Source organism: Balaenoptera musculus, chromosome 12 (genome assembly GCF_009873245.2).
Source record: "Balaenoptera musculus isolate JJ_BM4_2016_0621 chromosome 12, mBalMus1.pri.v3, whole genome shotgun sequence".
In the NCBI taxonomy this organism is placed as follows: Eukaryota; Metazoa; Chordata; class Mammalia; order Artiodactyla; family Balaenopteridae; genus Balaenoptera; species Balaenoptera musculus.
Genome location: NC_045796.1, coordinates 65,515,617 through 65,536,349, shown reverse-complemented (window position 1 = coordinate 65,536,349; position 20,733 = coordinate 65,515,617).

The following is a 20,733-nucleotide window of genomic DNA, read 5'->3' as shown; positions in this document are numbered from 1 at the left end:
CTGTATAAAAGATAAATAAAATTCTAAAATTCAAAAACAAAAACACAAAAAAGAAAGTGCTGTCATAGAAAGTAATATTTAAGCTAAGACCTGAAAAATGAGGTTAAGCCAGTATCACGGATTGTGTTCTCTGGAAAGCAGACTTTGACATCCAGAAAGGCAGCATCTTTACAGGGAAGGGAGGGTGCTGGACTGGCACAGGGAGACGTTGGGCTGATATTGCCTCAGTGGATGCCTCTGCTGTCCCCACAGAGGTCTTTGAATCTGCAGTGGCCCCACGGAGTTGTCCACTGCTGGGAGAAACAGGGAAGATGAATAAGATGTGAGGGAAATGTCCATTGGATTTAGTGACATGGAAGTCATTTAGATGTTCAAAAAGAAATGAAAAGTAGCACCACTGAGTAGTGTTAAGGCCCATTTGAGGTTAGAGATCATGAAATGATGTCCGTATGTCTTAGAGCACTGACCAAACCCATAGAAGATAGATGTTGAAATATAAAAAGCTGGGATTTTTTTCCAAGCATAATAGAGAAAAATGGGGATAATGGAGATGAATATATTTTACATGAAATAATCACAATGATGGACCATGGATTATAAGAGTCATGAGGAGACACTTAATGGCAGGAGGAGGCTAAAGAATAGAAAGGAAGAAGCAGAATCAATTGATTAAGATTCAATGATGAGATCTAAGATTATATAAGTCAGCACTTGCACTTGAACTGAAGAGACTGGAAGGTGGGGTCAGAGAGTCAAGTATTTAGAAGGATGATGTTCTCTCTTGCTGAGGATAAGCCTTGTTTATGCCTGCTGTTTCAGCATATGTTTGGTAAAATAATTAATAGCATATCCTTTCATTCTCAAAGTTTTCCCAATTTGGATGTTCTATGACTACTTACGAATATTTAAATACATGAATTATAATGTAGTGTATATTCTGGTGTTGACAATCCGCTGAATCAGACCATGGAGATGTGATGATAATGTGATTGTAGAATCATTGGCAATGAGATGGCAAGGAACTGGGGAGACAAGTTATCACCTGCATGAATGTTGAGTCATCAAGAACGATGGGTAATAGGAAGTTGTTCAGACTGCAGTGAATTGAGGGCATTTTATTTTATTTTATTTTTTAATAAACTTATTTAGTTATTTATTTATTTTTTGCTGCATTGGGTCTTCACTGCTGCGCGGTCTTTCTCTAGTTGCGGCGAGCAGAGGCTACTCCTTGTTGCAGTGCGCGGGCTTCTCATTGCGGTGGCTTCTTGTTGTGGAGCATGGGCTCTAGGAGCACAGGCTTCAGTAGTTGTGGCATGTGTGCTCAGTAGTTGTGGCTCACGGGCTCTAGAGCGCAGGCTCAGTAGTTGTGGCACTCGGGCTTAGTTGCTCCACGGCATGTGGGATCTTCCCGGACCAGGGGTTGAACGCACGTCACGTCCCCTGCATTGGCAGGCGGATTCTTAACCACTGCGCCACCAGGGAAGTCCTGAATGAGGGCATTTTAAAGAAGGATGTATTTAGTCTGGATTTTTTTAAGAGGGCAGTGAAGACTTATTCCCTGGGGGCTATTCTCCTAAACTTCAATATTCAAAATAAATTTCCAGATGTCCTATATGGTCATTATTCATCTCTATTATTTGGAAGCATATATTGTATCTTGTATGATAGAATCACATAGAAAAGTTGTTTCCTAAATTATCCCATTATTATCACTAGTGGTGATTGGCTTCTTTAAGTTGAATGAACAAATTTACTACTTATTATCCATCCTCATACAAATAATGAGACTAACCTGGAATAGGATTTAAATATATGGTAAATATTGGGAAGCAAAGGAGAAACATCTTGCTCAATAAGGTAGAGGCATTTACTACTTAGCAAGTATCTATATGCTGCCTCACATTTTCCTGCCCCTTTCAGTTAGGTAGAGTTATGTGCTCTTTTATGTGTACAAAAATAATGTGTGCCGGGGCTTCCCTGGTGGCGCAGTGGTTGAGAATCTGCCTGCTAATGCAGGGGACACGGGTTCGAGCCCTGGTCTGGGAAGATCCCACATGCCGCGGAGCAACTAGGCCCGTGAACCACAACTGCTAAGCCTGCGCGTCTGGAGCCTGTGCTCCGCAACAAGAGAGGCCGCGATAGTGAGAGGCCCGCGCACCGCGATGAAGAGTGGCCCCCGCTTGCCACAACTAAAGAAAGCCCTCACACAGAAACGAAGACCCAACACAGTCAAAAATAAATTAATTAATTTAAAAAAATAATAATAATGTGTGCCATTTATGAGTCAAGGCATTTAAGAGGAGTTGTAAGTCCCATGCTCTTTTATCCTGCTATGGTGACCCCGAAGCCACATGTTGAGATCATGGAGCCAAAGATGGAGGATTCCTGAGTCATCACTTAGAAGCTACCCTGGGAAGCCTTTGGATATAAAGCAGAGTTTGCATGAGCTCTCCTTTGCTAATTCATTGAGATTTCAGTTAGACAGCATAACCTAGCCTATTGTGACTCATATAACCAGTGCACAATAGTTTTACATGAAAAAGAAAATGATGTAGCAAACAAGAAAAGCGAGTCATCATAAGTAGCTATTTTAAATCTGTGATTACTATGGCATATTTTAGAACATTCAAACCAAAACTATAAACCATATGAAAGGGAATTTTTTTAAGGAGCTTTGACTAACGATATCTATCCCTATGTCTTTAACAAGACTTCTCTTTAGAAAGGAACGTCCTTGATACACCCTTCTTTCTAGACAAGGAGAGCTGGTGAGCCACCCACCTGAAGTAGTCCAAGAGGCCTTTTTGAAATACTTAACAGACACACACTCTGACATTTTTCTTCAAAACATTCATTATGCTACATCCTCCTGCCCTTTACCAAATAAATCTCCCTTTGTAAACAGAGAAAAGCCCTGGTTTTAGTCTGAAGGTGATTATGGGAACGATGATTTATTGTTTTCCTGGACCCTGTGTTCCTTGGATAAATTGTGCAGTCTTAGCTTCCTAGCACCTCCTGATAGCCTCATGGCTGTTTGAGAAGCCGCTGCTTGGGTGGAAGGCAAATGATCACAGACTCCTAATGTTTCAAAAATCCAGAAAGTAAAGGTCTTCTTAGCTCCAATTCTCACACATTGCTTTTTTGAAGAATGGCTACAATGCATACCTGGAGAAGCAAGTAACAGTGGTCAGAGTAGGGGAAGAAGGAAGGCAAGGACAATTTTACTTTGTGAGACCCCAAAGAGATCCCATTGGGACTTGCCAAAATCATGAATTAGATCTGCATGTCACCTGTCCACTGAGCCCTCTAACAACTGCCCTTCCCAGAAATTGCATGGAGTGGTGGCAGAGCCAGATGAGTGACCCTTTAAGGAGGCCAAATAGCCAATCGAACAGCATCTGGAATCACTTTGCCCTCAGTTCATCACATATCACACTTTGCCCTCAGTTTATCTCTGCTACATGGTATCCTTTCTAATAAATCTAATAAATCTCTTGTTTTAGGGCAAGGAGTGGGGATTGTTACTTTTGTTGTGGCAAACTCTAAAGGGCTAAATAAACCCACATGCTTGGAAAAAGGATAAAAGGTCAAATATCAGGATGGGACCTCCAAACCCCTCAGGAGCCAGGCAGGAGCAAGAAAAAGAGGCTCATGGTTGGAAACAGGCTCACATGTGGGCCCTAAATGCACTCAGCATCCAAAAGAATTCAATAAAGCGATTATGAATTGGGTAAAGTCTGTATTCAGTGCAATCCTTGCAACCATCATAAGGCCATGCTATATCTCCTTTGTTCACTTCATTACAGATTTTCAACTCTTTTTTTTTTTCTCAAAAAATGTAATACCTTCAGGCTTCCCTAGGTCTCTGCTGACATAAGGAAAGATAATTAAGCTACAAATCAATTAGCATTAACCTGTGATTACTAAATGCCTCAGCATTCCACTAAATATTTACATTTTATAAAGAATAGTGTGAGGCTCTAACTGCAAGACTTACACAGCAGGGTGAGCTCACACTATTCTCTATAAAATCTTAATATTTAAGTGAATATATACATATATTATGGGATAATATTTTGAGGAAGAGAGGGTTTCCAGTATCCCGCATATGATACTGGTTGGCTGATCACATACTTTTAATAGGTATAATGGCAAACCTGGAATCTACTTTGTTTTCTTTCCAAACTGTACCTTAATTAAATCAACAAGAATACACATTTACTAATACTCCACACTTCCAGAATCTAGAACAGTGCCTGGAACATGACAGTCATTCACCAAATATTTGCTGAATGTCTCTAATATCTAGAAACTACCTTTTGGTAAGTGCCAGCCAGGTTTTGACACGTACTTTTGTATAGCAACCTTTTTGTTCTTTTCAAAGATCCAGTCATAAATATTAAAGAAAAAAGTAAGTTCTTTTCTCCATGTAATAACAGACATATCTATGAGTTTAATAAATCTTAAATTCATAATAGAAGAGCTGTTTCTATTCACCAAACTGACCCACTTTCTTATACTAGATTTTGCTATTTCCATCTACCTAATCGCACACTAAAAGGTGACTGACATCAACTGAGCAATAAATATGGTCTATGCATCGTTCTGGGTGTAACATTTGTTATAGATTTTCATATTCACACATAATGTTGACTAGTTACTATTATAACCACATTTTACAGGCAAGAAAACAGACCCAGAAAAGTTAAGTAACTTGCTCAAATTCTCATAGCTAGTAATATAAAGAAAATTAGAATTTAGAATTCAGACAATTATTTTCAATTCTAAAGCCTGGAGACTGTCTGCCTAGTATACTGAATAATAAACTCTGCTTTAACATTCGATTATAGTATAAAACTAAATCTTAAATTATATTTATATTCTGATCCATTAAATTATCTTCAATGGATATTTTGACTGAGTATACGCAAATGAAACAAAATTTCGTTGTAAAGATAATAGAATGTTTAAATAAATATGCCCAAGTAGCCATGGACCCTCCAGGAATTACAAAAACCCAGAACACACACTATCAGTTCCTGTCACCACAAACATGCCTGTGTTTTATCCCCAGCTAGCAAGGTAAATTCCTATCATTGTAACCTGCATCCAATGACAGGCAAAAAGTCTTTTACAGACAAAATACTAGCAGACAACCATGCATCAGAATAAAGAGGCAAAAAGCTTAAAAAACAAACAAACAAACAAAAAACTTAAAAACATTTAAAACCTTTTTTAAATAAATACATTTTAAAAAGGGAAAAATAATCAATTTTATCCTTAAAGACATTCAAAGAGATATTGCGTCCATCAAATAATACAGAAATAATTAGTGATATTGAAAATAAAAGTGTTTGATTAGCAAAATAAGTAAGAAAAAATAAAAGACAAGTTTAAAAATAGAATGGGCACAATAAAAGAACTAGTTAGTGAGGAAAAAGATAACCAATCCTCCATAATGTACCACATAAAAATAAAGCATTGAAAAATATATGAAAATTCAAGAGATTAAGAGGACAAACCTAGAAGATTTGATATCTATATAATAGATTTTCCAGAAGGAAAGCATATAGACAATGCAGGAAAGACAGTAAAAAGTGAAATAATACAAAAAATAAGTACTGTCAAAAATACTCTAGAGCTGAAGAGATAGCAAAAATCAAAAGGCTCATCGATTTCAAGGAAAACTAAAAATGACTGACTTTAAAATCAATAATCAATAATAATAATAATAGCTTAGCATCAAGATAAAAAAATTTAAAAGCTATCTACTGAAGATTAATATTCAGAGTAACATTAGGTTTCTCATTGACTAGAGGCTATAAGACAGAGAAACAATGGCTCTTGAGCAAAATGATTTTGAATCCCAAATCTCATGTTCAGTCAAATTAGCATTCAAATGTGAGGATAAATTGTAGATATTTTTTGAAATAAAAGAACTTATATTTCTTACAAATACACAATTCTAAAAGAGTAACAAGAGGATCTGCTGGGGCTTTGGCTTCTGGAACACACGGGGCTGAGTCCATGCTGACAGCCCGGGGGCTTCGGGACAACACGGGGTCGAGTCCATGCTGATGGGAGGCAAGTCTCCTCAGGACTTGCTGAGGCTTTGGCTTTGGGACGTTGTGGGGTCCAGTTCACACTGACAGGAGCCCTGTCTCCTCAGGACCTGCCGGGAAGTGGTGCAACTGAAGGAGAAGGTAATCCACAGGACCCAAGACATGGTAGCTATTACTATACTCTTCTCACGGTGCCTCTTGACTCCTACAAGGAAAGTAAGTATCACAACATTGTTGAACTTCATCTGGATATATATATATTTTTTCCTTTTTCTCTTTTTGTGAGTGTGTATGTGTATGCTTCTTTGTGTGATTTTGTCTGTATAGCTTTGCTTTTAGCATTTGTCACAGGGTTCGGTCTGCCCGGATTTTTTTGGTTTTTTGGTTTTTTTAGTATACTTTTTAGCTCTTGTTATCATTGGTGGATTTGTTTTTTGGTTTGGTTGCTCTCTTCTTTCTTTCTTTCTTTTTTTTTATTACTTTTTAATAATTATTTTTATTTTAAAACTTTATTTTATTTATTTTCTTTCTTTCTTTCATCTTTCTCTCTTTCTCTCTTTCTTTCTTTCTTTCTTTTTTTCTCCCTCTTCTGATGAACCGTGTGGCTGACAGGGTCTTAGTGCTCTGGCCAGGTGTCAGGCTTATGCCTCTGAGGTGGGAGAGCTGAGTTCAGGACATTGGTCCACCAGAGACCTCCCAGCTCCACGTAATATCAAATGGTGAAAGCTCTCCCAGATATCTCCATCTCAACGATAAGACCCAGCTCCACTCAACGACCAGCAAGCTACAGTGCTGGACACCCTATGCCAAACAACTAGCAAGACAGGAACTCAACCCCACCCATTAGCAGAGAGGTTGCCTAACATCATAATAAGGTCACAGGCACCCCAAAACACACCACCAGACGCGGTCCTGCCCACAAGAAAGACAAGATCCAGCCTCATCCACCAGAACACAGGCACCAGTCCCCTCCACCAGGAAGCCTACACAACCCACTGAACCAACCTTACCCACTGGGGGCAGACACCAAAAACAATGGGAACTACAAACCTGCAGCCTGTGAAAAGGAGACCCCAAACACAGTAAGTTAAGCAAAATGAGAAGACAGAGAAATATGCAGCCAATGAAGGAGCAAGATAAAAACCCACCAGATGAAACAAATCAAGAGGAAATAGGCAGTCGACCTGAAAAAGAATTCAAAATAATCATAGTAAAGATGATCCAAAATCTTGGAAACAGAATGGAGAAAATACAAGAAACATTTAACAAGGAACTAGAAGAATTCAACAGCAAACAAACAGAGAAGAACACCACAATAAATGAAATTAAAAATTCTCTAGAAGGAATCAATAGCAGAATAACTGAGGCAGAAGAACGGATAAGTGACCTGGAAGATAAAATAGTGGAAATAACTACCACACAGCAGAATAAAGAAAAAAGAATGAAAAGAATTGAGGACAGTCTCAGAGACCTCTCGGACAACATTAAACGCATCAACATTCGAATTTATATGGGTCCCAGAAGAAGAAGAGAAAAAGAAAGGTCCTGAGAAAATATTTGAAGAGATTATAGTTGTAAACTTCCCTAATATGGGAAAGGAAATAGTCAATTAAGTCCAGGAAGCATAGAGGGTCCCATACAGGATAAATCCAAGGAGAAACACGCCAAGACACATATTAATCAAACTATCAAAAATTAAATACACAGAAAAAGTATTAAAAGCACAAGGGAAAAGCAACTATTAACATACAAGGGAATCCCCATAAGGTTAGATACTTTTATCTCAGTACATGTATTTGAAATACAAAAGAATTGGAGGATTTTCCATTAAAATGTAAATGATCAAAGTTGGTCTAAGAAAAATAAAAATACAAAAGTTAAACAGACCAATAACAGAGAAGAAATGTAAAAGGTAGTCAAAGATCTACCATAAAAGGCATCAAATCAAGGTAAATTTATAAGTAAGGTCTATCAAAACTTCATGGAATAGTTAATTATTATCATTTCAATTATTCCATAGTATAGAAAATTATTTAATATTTTGACTCATCCTAACATTAGTCTGCTGTGAAAACCTAACAATGGCAGTGAATACATCATATACATGCACACACATACACACACACCTCTAGGCCAAACTTACATGTGAATATATGTAGAAAAGAAGCTAAGTGAAATATTAGCAGTTAGAATCCAAGAAAATTTTAAAAGATTAATACATTATGGCCAGGGTTGTTTCACCCCAGAAAGAGAATAATATTTCAATATGGCTATTTGCTGTATTATGACATATAAAGTGAAAAAATGGTCATCTTAATAGATGCTGATAAAATATTGGATAAAATTTGACATCCATTTCTAATTTTAAAGAGAGAGAGGGAGAAAGAGAGAGAGAAATGCTCTCTTAGGAAGCTGGAAATAAAAATTAGAAACAAGTTGATGATGCCTACCATCACCATTACTAGTCAGCATTATCCCGGAGGGTCTAAAGGTGTTAGGTGAAAACAATAGCAACAAGTCTGAACAATGGATGTAATAAAATAAAGAAAAAATGCCATTATTTTCAGACTTTGCTATAATTACACATTAAAAACTAAAATAATCCTCTATAATTGTTTTCTTTTTTTTTTCATGAGAATGTATAGATAGTTAAATTGTGTATTTTTTAATTAAAAACTTAAAAAAAAATAATTTAATCCCAGGGTTCTCATACCACCACCTCCTAAATTTAAAGCAGAACTCTCTATCAGCTGACTTTATAACTTATTCTTTCCTTTAGGTAGATAGAAATTAAATAAAGGAAAGGAAAACTCACTGATAATGACAGGAGAAATGTTTTTATACCTATACTACAGTCCTACAGGATTAAGACAATTGAAAATCATTTCTAAGGGGCCATCATTCCTTTCTCTTAAGGAGATTAAGTTCACTGATGCTAGGGTTGTGTAGAAATCTATCAGAATCTAAGAGATTGAATTGCAGCCTGAGATAATGACTTAATTGTTATGATACTGAAATAGCTCTACACTCATAAAAGGCCCAAAGCAGTTGCCATATTTTTGTTGTCCATCTCTCTGCGTGCTTAAACTTTATATATTTCTAGTCTGAAGATAAAAGTTATTAAATGTTTATCTTGTTATCCTCAAGCTTCTTAATCTTTAATCTCATCTAGATTCAAGTCTTTAATCCAATCTAGATTCAGTCTTTAATCCAGTTTAGTAGTTACAAGGATTCTGGGGATAGAACTGAAAGATTATAAAGCTGAAAAAGAAATTACACTTAAAAACCTCACAGGGATTGAAACTCTGCAATTAAAAACGGAAGGAGGTAGCAACTGTAGACTATCAAGAAAAGGTTGATGAGATTAGCATACTGGGAGGTAGCATATTGGGAGGTAAAAGAGCATTGTAAATAAAAGCACGAACTATGGCATCAGATTTGCCCTTTTTGCATCCTCTTGGATGCTAGCTAGCTGTGTGACATTGCTCATTTTTATGTAACCTCTGTGACATAAAGTCTTTATTTTCTATAAAAAATAGTAAAGAAAACTTACCTCAAAATGTTGTTGGAAATGTTTAATGACACCTTGTTTCTGATTTATGATTAGCAACGTAGGTAATACACACTGAACAAAATAAAATGTCACAGTGTATCATAATAGATAGAAGAATTTTTTTAAATTGTCTTTGATGCAAAAGCAGAATGTTTTGTGTCCTCTATTAGGTGACAAACCGAAATCAAAATTAACTGTACGCACTTAGCATAGGCATTGAGCTTCAATTATGTATGCTGTATTGTATTATTAAAAGGAAACATTTTTAAGAGTGTGAAGCATTTAGTGGTATTCCATAATATGTTATAAACTGCATTTTTCATGCATAGCATGAGTCTGCATCTGATGAGCAAATGCATTTTCAAGAGAGAATGAAACATGTGAAGTTAAATTTTTAATGGAACCCCTACATCTCTATTAAATTTGGTTATGGGACAAATGGGAAAGAGCTCGAATTGCCTGTGTCATGCTGGCTTTGCCTGATTTTATTCTACTTCCTTTATAATAATCTTAGAAAAGTTTTTGTATAATCGTTCCTGTTTTTTCAGGAGTTGTTCTTGTATAATCATTTTACAAAGTTATGTCCTTGTGAACAGATCTTATGTCAGACTAGTCAAGACAATTGTCTTTGGTTTAGCTTAGAAAAGAGACAGAGACTGTATAAAATCTCTCCGTTGCTACTCTGTTTTCCTCTGGCTTAAAAAAAAATAACAAACATGAAACAGAATTCATGGAATCTTAACCTTCATGAGCCAAGAAGAAATGGGACTTGAGATATTATGTGGATATCTATACTTTATCAAAAAAGGCTGAACTCCCTCTTCAGTAGGATATTATGTAGATGAAAAAAAATTTAATTGAAAAAAGTACACCACAGGTGGTGCCAGAAATCTCAGCTGCTGCCATCGCACATGTTAATTTCATTGGTAATAGAATCCAAAAGTCAGCTTGGTTGAACGGCTCAGTATTTGGACTTTGGATTCAAACATACCTGGGTTTGAATACTGCTCTGTCAATTACCACATCTGCCACTACAGACAATTTATGTAACCTTTCGAAGCCTCAGGTGTCTCATTTGAAAAACAAATGGTACCTACTTGAAGAACTGTTGTGATAATTAGTGAGGTGATATATGTATGAGAACTTAGCATGTTGTCTGAACATGATCAGAACTCAGTAAACATTAGCTATTATTAATACTGTGTGTGGAGGGAGGGGAGTTAAGAGGGAGAAAACTCAAGGCGGGGTGCAACAGTACCAAAATATTCCATTAAGTTGTCTGTTTTTTAGCCTTACTTTGAAAAACTAAACCCTGGGAATCAACTTCTTAATAACACCTCTTTTTCTTATATTGGAAAGAAAGCCATTAAATGAAATATGATCAGAGCAAGGCATTCAGCTTCTCTTGCTCTAATGAGTTTGCCATTTTATTACCAGTTACTAAGTAGTCTTCCTCCCTTTGTAATCGATATATTTCTAAACTTGGCATTGATCTACTTCACAGATTTGGCAGAAGAACCCATTTATTAATGTCAAACCCAAGAAACAGCCTTCCTATCTTGGCTTTGTGTCTGAATACGAGCGCAAGATTGGTAACATCTTCAATATGACATTTATAATGTTGGAGGTTTGAGGGCCCCAATAATAATAATACTCCTATTCTCCAACTGGACTCAAAGCAAATTGAGAAATAGAGTAAGAAAATAAGGAAGATGGAAAAAAAAAAAAAACCAAAAAAACCCTTCATTACTGGTAAAGCAGACATTAGAGAATATGGTGTACATGCAGCATCACCAAGCCTCTTGATGCTGTTTGGCTTGTGTCCCCAGCCCTCCCTGATCCCTGAACTGTCCCCCACCCGCACTGCCAGCTGTGAAGGGGCCCAGGGTGTAGTGTAGCAGAACAAGTGCTCTGTAGGCAGCTCACTCTCAAAGAAAGGAAAGAGAGAGGGGACCTACCTGCTTTCTCTCTGAGTTACCTGTTATATGTAGTAGTTCTCTCCTAGGGAGAGAACTAGCTAGGGAAGGAATGAGGGAGGGGATGGAGAGAGACCAGGAAGTTATGCTAATATTTCATCTTTAGGTGTAAGGAACTGTTGGAATTAAATTTATCACTCACTAGGATTTCCCAATTTAACCCCTTGATTAAGCCATTGCCTCATTTAGCCTACTATCTCCCAAGGGGTGCCTATTGCCCTGGGGGATTGAATGGAGAATGACAGGCTATCTGGACAGGCTCCTTGGTACCTTCCTGGGTCCAGGCCAACCCCTACTTTTCTAGGTGTGCTCTTGGGGAACATATAATGGAAAATATAGACTTGCCTCAAAAAGTCATTGAATAGTTTTAAACACAACATTAAATCAACTGCAAGACCACTCTGTACGCAAAGCTAACGTGCGTTGTCTGCTTTATTTCCAATCCCAAATCATATCTATTTGCATTTTCCATTATATCTCACTAGAGGTTCTATAATATGAAGTATCATAATATCATAGAGATATTCCAATAATAACATGAATAAACATTGTAATAAAATAATGTCAGGAACAAAAAATAAAAAATAAAAAAAAAAAATAATAATAATAATAATGTCAGGAACAGAAAGAAGCCCCACATTTGAATAAAATACCCCTCTTTTTCATATTCTCAGAGAGATCAAGTTTAAAAACCACTTGTAAGACCAAGTTCAAAGATGAAAGGGAACTAATATACAAAATATTTTTCTGTTATGAGCTAAAAGTCCAAGATATTACACACACATACATACACACACACAAACACACCCCACTTTATTATTCCTGTTTCAGACATAGAGTTACTTAATGCTTAGGTGAAGCTGAAGTTTCTTTGGCCAATTGCACCATCTTCAGTGGGAATAAATGTTCTTCCTTAAAGATTTCAGAAGTTGAATTTACTCAATGCCAAACCTCTACTCTGTCACACTTTTCAGAAACTCCAATAAATTAATGGAATGTGCAAGATAATCATAGTACTGGCCTCATAGGAATTCATTCCCCAGCTTCGGTAGTGATTATCCAAGAGGCAATTATATTCCTAAAAGACAATACATATTTTCCCAAAGACTAGCAATGACTCAGAAGTGTTTGAGCGAAGTAGGACAAAAAAAACCTTCCTGGTTTATGGCCTCAGGAGGATGCTAGTCAGTCTTTGCTAATTGCCTGTTAATTTATTAACCTGGCAAATTCTCTGAGCAAGATGTTAATTTTTGCACAATGCTGTTCTACCGTCTGGGAAAATCCCATCTGAGCATGTCTCCTCTAAGAGTGGTATTTGCAATATTGAAGGTCTCCTTGCAGTGTTTGTAAATCTGAGAGGGTGACCAGTCCTCTTTGAGGTGTCTTTTCTTTCTCCACCAGTATATTGAGAAACGTTGATTTCATTTCTTCTTTGTCCTGCCTACCTATGCCTGACACTAACAGTTTTACTCTAGGACCTCATCTGTGCTCTGCTTCAACATAGAACTCAGCGTCATGTGGCATAAAATTAATAAATTTTGTACCACCTACCAATACATAAAGACCTACAGAGAAAAGGTTTCTTTCTACTGTAGATCTTGACGTCTCATGATTTATTGCAGCCCCTGCAGCATGCCTGGGTCTGCAAAGGTTTCTGAAGAGCTGAGTATGTATGTTAGGAGGCCAGCAGCCATGAAGTTCAAGACCAAGCCATAGAAACCCGTCCTCTTTGTGGACATTAGCTCTTTGCTGAAAACCAGTGTAGCTCAATCCAAGTTTCCTGAGTCCCACATATTCTGCCTACCTCTCCCAGGTAAGGGAGAGGTCCACTAATAGATGTCCTTCTTCAGGAAAGAAATTATCAGGGACCGGGAAGGATCATTCCCTTCCCCTCTTTAAAATGTATTTATTAAAAAAAAAAAAAAAAATAGACTAACAGAAATCACTTTAGTTGTAAATTGGCAATATGATGTACTCACATACTAAAACACTTAATCCAGAAGTAAAATTAGTTAATAAGCATTATTATCATGAACAATTAAATTTTATTAAAATGCAATGCTATTAATTATGAGTCTAAAACCTAAGTTGTTTTAAGTTATTAAGCTAAAACAACTATTTTTTATTAACTCATTAAGAGAGTTTATTAACTCACTTTCATTTTAACTTGCATATTTGAAATTAATTGTAATAGGCTTTCTATAATAGATTATAATTAATGTTTTAATCCTGCGGCACCCTTAAATGGATATGATCCTACCAATGACTGGTTAGTAATTATCCTGGAGGCTAATGCTACAGTGGGAGGTTTCGTAGATGGCTAAAACTAATAAATGATAAAAAAGCATATGCCTTCTCCTTTTACTTATAAATGATATGAGAGTCATTTGTACAAAGATACCCATGGTCAGCCATAACAATAAAAAAATGTTCTATAGACAAAACATGACAAATGTTTCCCTCGTTCCTTGCAACTTCAGTGGGGTAGGTAGGGGTTTGGTTGTTGTATTTACCTTTTATCCGGTTCTGGCCATGCTTATCTTACTTACCTCTTTGAAGCTGAACATGAAGGGTCCTTGAGACTTTGGCTTGGGTACCTATTAATGATTTAAGCACATCTAATTTTTCTTCTTCAGCCAATGCCCCATTTTAAAAAAAAAAAAAATCAATTCCACTTTATCCCACAACCCAAAAATATTCTGGAGGAGATAACTAAATGTTTAAGAGTGTGTTATTATACTTATCATCATCATTATTAACACTCATTAGGGCTTTTTATCTTCAAAGTGCTTTGTAGGCATGAAGAACCCCCTCTCTCTCACCTCCTGTCCACCTTTCCTCTCTGTGTCAAGAACTGTGATGGATCTTTAACTCCCTATGACCTTTGCATTTTTATAAAGTGCAGTCATTGAAGACGACTACCCTTTTGGGGTCAGTCTTATCTGGTGGTTAAGGAGGAACATGTGCCTTGAGGTTCGAAATTAATAAGAAATAAAATGCTTTCCAAGTGGAATTCAAGAACTCCTTTGAAATACATCTTGCTTTACTCACCTCTCCAGCTGCCTCCACTACAGATCTTTAAAGTAATGCAAGCGTGCCCACTGCTTCAAGACGTGGGCTTGTACGTGAAGCAGCGAGCCACTGTGACCGGGCTCAAGCTTTTTATTGCCAGGAGATAACTGAAAAGCCAGTGTAAGTTTTCAAGACTACAAAGAATTCAACCAAACATTCATCACGGTGTAGAACAGGTTAATACCACAAAATATTATTTGTGAAGTCAACCTGTTTAAAAGAAATGGGGCATAAAGGTTCGTCTGTAGAAGGAATCCCTGCTGTTCTTCATCCCCATCTTCCTCTAAAGGATTATTACTCATAATGGAGAATTCATTACCAAAGGCCACACAGGAAAGATCAGCCTTGAACATACGGACGCTAATCAACTAACTGTCTGAACACGTAGAAGCCAAAAACAGGCACGGAGATCAAGAAATGCCGAAGAAAGGACTTCGCCACTTCCCTGGTGGCGCAGTGGTTAAGAATCTGCCTGCCAATGCGGGGGACACGGGTTCGAGCCCTGGTCCGGGAAGATCCCACATGCCGCGGAGCGACTAGGCCCGTGAGCCACAACTAGAGCTCCCGGAGGGGCCACCGCAGTGAGGAGCCCGCACACGGCGGCGGGGAGTGGCCCCTGCTGGCTGCAGCTGGAGAGAGCCCGCACGCAGCGACGAGGACCCAATGCACCCCGAGATGAATGAATAAACCAATTCATTAAAAAAAAAAAAAAAAAAGCAGATTGCTCCATCTCCTATAAAATAAAATAATATAAAAAATAAAAAAAAAAAAGAAATGCCGAAGAAGCATTCCCGAAATACATGTAAGATTTTGCTTTTGTTAAGAAGAGTCAGACTTACAGAGTCTCACCTTGGAAGCACTAAAGCAGAGATAACAACCTTGTCAGCAAAGCCTTTTTTTTCCAGGGGACAACTGTGAGGACATTGGAAAAGGAAAGTTCTGATGAGTTTTTTTACGTGGGATGCTTTCACATACGTGGTAACTCCCGAGTTAGACTGAAAGGATTCTGCTATTTACAGGTGTGACTGGGGCTTTTAGTATTTGGAGCCCTAACTAGGATTGTGAGTCCCTGAAGAAAGGATAATTCCCGAGGTCCCATCTGAAGTTATCTGGTTTTGCCGTTTTTTGGCCTCATTCCCTTAATCCTGAGAGGATCACTCTGCAGTAAAGAAAGAATGTGTTTCTCCTTTTTGAAAAAGAAAGATGGGCCTGTGTTTTCTTTTTTAACTGTTTTAATCTGGGATAGGTTAGTCAGGGATGTAAAGTGTTTGCCTTGGGCCAAAAAACAAATATTCAACATTCACGTTGTTTGTAAAACTCTTTAGCGATGATTTAATGTTTAGCAAATGGCAGTCCTAAGGAAAGTTAGCTTTTGATGAAGTATTACAGTGCTTCAAAGAACACTCACAATTATAGATTTTTGTATCCTTTGTTTTGTTTCCAGTGTCTTTTTTTTTTTTTTTTTTTAATTTTTCTTCCCAAAGAAAGTATTCAGCCTTGGTTAAAGTCACTTTGATATAAACCGATTGCAAGTTAATCAGTTCCACATTTCTAATTGTTTTCCCAAAGAAGCTAAGGATTATTAATTTGGTGAAAGTTGTAAATGTTTGGCACTGGAGTTTCCAGGGAATACTCTGGTAAGATTTGTTGGAACCATGTGTTATAAACTATGCTCTACACTCTACATTGATAGAATAACAGGATCTGATGTTTTTAAACCTAATTGCTCTGTAGGGATCAAAGACATGTTACTTATTTATCTTATACTAGGTTTTGGGATCAGAAAGAAAAGTAGCTTGATCCCCAAAAAAGCTGTTATGATGCAAAATGGAGTGCAATAACCCATATTTGAGCCAGGAAAAAGGAGGAGCATTGATTTCAGTCAGTTTTATACAATGGAGGATATAGGAACTATATCATCAGTAGGAAAAAAAAAACCAAAAAACGATTGTAACACATATTTAACTTGGCAAATATAATTAGAGGTTTATAAGAAAGTTGGAAAGTATTTTTTATAAAGTATTTTACAAATGACATATATTAGCTTAGTTTTAGATTACAGTCTTTTCCTAAACTTAATCATTTAAGAAAAAAAGGTTTTTGTCTGGCTTAAAGTTTGTAGAGATCTAAACTTCTAAAATTATTTCTTGCTTGCATAAAAAAGGTGAAATTTTAAAGAATCAAAAACACTTAATGAAAAACATGATGTGAAAAGAGTCCTTAAGATATTGAGAGGAGTGGAACAACTTAACAAATAAAGTAGCAGAATCTCTTAGTATCTAACTTGAGAGCTTGATTCTACTATCTCTATATATTTGATAAAGACAGAACTTTCCACTGAATTCTCTCAAATAACTCCTTCCCACTCTTCCAATACATGTACTATTGGAGTCATAATTTTCAACCCTAAAATGAGAAATTTACATGCTGTATTTAGAAAATCTAGATAATAATAATAGCCGACATTTATCAGGCAGTCAGTAAGTTGTTGACACTGATTTAAGAACGTGACATTCATAATCTCCTTCTATACACAGGACAGGTCTAAGAAGTAGAATTATAATTATCCTCACATTACAGATGAGGCAACTGAGTCACAGAGGGTTTAAATGACTTGCTCAGTATCCACCAAGATGTCAGACTTCAGAGTCCATATTCTTGGCTGTAATCTCCAGTTCTGTAAAATCAGAGGTACCATTTCTTTTACTTGTGTTAATTATGAATCCCATGTGGATCCACACTTCACCTAAACTGTTTCTCTTTTCACTCAGTTTCCTCATTTGCATGTCTGATCTAACTCCCTCATCTACCTTTACACCTATGATGCATCATTTAATATCTTGGCACTCTCATGCAATACAAAATACTTTCTCAGATCAGATAGTGTATATGAAAATTATACGGAAAAGCACTGTAAAAATGACTCCATTCAAAAGAGCCTCTGATATTCCAGCTAATAGATTAAAACAGTAACAACAAAAACACACACACACATACACACACACAAAACCTCCTTTAACAAGTAAGAGATTTACTTTTGTTATTCAAAATATGCATCTTTCATAGTTTTCTTTCTCTTTCTTCCTCTTTCTTTCTTTCTTTCTCTCTATTCTCTACCTACTAAATTTATTTGCTACTACCACGTTATCAAAAATAGTCATAATCCAAATTTTTGACCATTTAGAATTGGACTGAGCTGACCTATAGACCAGTTAACTGAAATAATAACAGGAAATAAGTGATATTAACAGTATTTCACTTAAATGCTCATCATGCTTAAAATAAAACAAATGTTTGTCTAATACACATATCTACACATAAACATAGAGGCAATTATAATTTAAAAGTAACCAAGGGAGGGAGACTCAAGAGGGAGGGGATATGGGCATATGTGTATACATATAGCTGATTCACTTTTGTTGTACAGCAAAAACGAACACAACATTGTAAAGCAATTATACTCCAATAAAGATATTAGAAAAAATTAAATAAAAATAAAAATAACCAAGCTAAAGTGGATTCCAACAGACCATTACCATATCTTTGTTAACAGAGTTGGAGTTTTAGATTTGAATTTGAAATAAAACCCATTTCTGTTAAAAATTCAGAATCTTAATTCCAACTGGCAATTTGACTCCCTATCATTAGACTGCCTTGGTTGTGTTTCACTCTCCTATGGGTAATTTTCTTTAGTAATTTTTCCATTTCTCTTTATGCCCTTAATATACTTAGTGAATCAACTGAACATCTGTTAAACTGTAAATATTCAAGATAGGAACTTCCTCTTTACTTGTTAGACGAGCATCAGGAATGCCTGAATGTTTAATAAAATGTTTGCTATGATGATTGTAAGGATGATAAAATGACAGTGATAATCTGAGTTTGAGGTTTTAAATCAATAAGTTTATAAATTTTAAATGGTTTAAAGGCAGAACAGAATATAAAAAATAAAAGAAAAAACAAAAACATTCTCAACACTGTCATTTGTGCCTTTCCATTTTAGTAGTTATTTATTTTTGAAGTATTCTGATTATAGGTATAGTCCTCTATCTTCTCCCCCAGTTCTTTTTTTTTTTTTTTAAACTTAACTGATTCCTTCCATGATTTAAAAATAGAGCACATATTTTGTAAGCCTCCTTCAGATAGGAACCACTTCACTACTGCTGTTTGACCACTGGAACTATCCTTATTCATGTCTTGAGATTTCTAAAACAATATCTGCCCTGCATCCACATTGTTTCCAATAGGCAGCATGTATTTGGGAAGCATTAATGATTTTAAAAGGCTCTGGGTCTTAGAATTTTTCTCCTTAAGATCCTTTGCATTTTTCTTTTGAAAGGGCTTCAATATGGGGACCTGGTAAAGGAGGATTAATGTAGTTTAACAAAGTGAAAAACTAATTGAATCATTAACTCACCATTCAGATTCAAATATCTTCATTCCAGACCGTATTCACTATTTACACTTCTGCTTTGCTCCTCTGCCTGACTCTTTTCTTCTCCTTTATTGGTAAAACTTCTTAGTCTTAGTTCTAACCCTGTAAAGGTCATGTGAAAATGCACATCAAGCATGTCAGAGACAGGCCTGACTGCTGGAGTGAAGGCTCAGAGGGCTTTTGCTCCAGAAGTTTGAAGTCTTACATTTCAATGTTCCTATGAAGACCTTAGAACCTTGTTAATTTAAACTGGCACAAAAACATAACTGGCTATTACTTCTTTTTAAAAAAAAAAAAAAAATTAGTGTTTGATAGTTCTCAGTCACTTTGTAAACCTTACTGAACCATCTCATTCTTCCTTGAAAGAATTTGAATTCAAAGTTACAATTCAATTTCCCTGAAATTTTGCATTTGACAGTAGTTTCTTCACATAGTAATACTTTGAAGGTTTAATATTACTTTTTTAAAACAGTGTAGACACTACTATATATAAAATAGATAACCAACAAGGACCTACTGTATAGCACAGGGAACTTGCTTAATTTTTGTAATAAGCTGCAAGGGAAAAGAATCTGAAAAGGAAAATATATATATATATATATATATATATATCTCTCTGAATCACTGTGCTGTAACACCAGAAACTAACACGATGTTGTAAATCAACTATACTTCAATTTAAAAATTAATAAATGCATAAATAAATAAATAAATAAATAAATAAATAAATAAAATAAAAACAGTGTAGATTAACTTGAAATGCATATATAGTGTGGACCGGCCATCATTTCACACAGAGAGACGAAAGGAGAGAGATAGAGAGAGGGAGGGAGATGTGTAAATTTAGGGTGGGGAAGGGGTGGGCTTGCAGGAGGCTATTTAACAAGCCCACCACTAATGGGATCTTCCCAGTAGTTACTTTCTATATTTCACCTCCCAAATTTTTCTGGACCTTAGGAAAATTTTAACCTTAGATACTAAACTGACAACTAAAAAATGTCACTCACCATCTGGTTCTTTGAGAATGACGTCCTTAGCCACCGCAGTTGCTAACCTTTAACACACCGTGAAAGGAAGGACTTCAGGATGGAGATCAGGAATGAGGCACTCTGTGCTCTGGGAAAACTGGCAGAACAGGCCTTCAGATAGTTAGAAATTTTCAGGAGAAGTATTTTTATGAACCCAAATTCTTGCATCTTCCCATACTTAGAAAAGCCCTAAAACCATAACTAAGATATATGCTCTTCATGGCTAGCAGCAAACTTCTACGGAGATGTGTGCTCGATTTCATGTAAATCACATAGATGCTGACCTCCCCACCACCTCTTAAGAGCCGCTCTTCAGAGCTGAGAGGCTGTATCCTGGACTATCATCCTCAGTCCTCAGTAAGTCCCCAAATAAAACTGAACTCACAGCTCTCATGTCATGTGTGTTTCTTTTAATTGACAAAATCAATGATCATAACACAACCGTCTTAAGTGGCATTGTTGTTGAACCTAAGTTAGTGTGTCTGATGTACAGTGAGGCCAAACAAACCAAAACGTTGGAGTTTAGAGCAGAGAAAGGTTTAATACAAGGACCAAGCAAGAACCAGGGGCTTGGGCTCAAAAAAACCAAAATCCCCAGTGGTTTTCA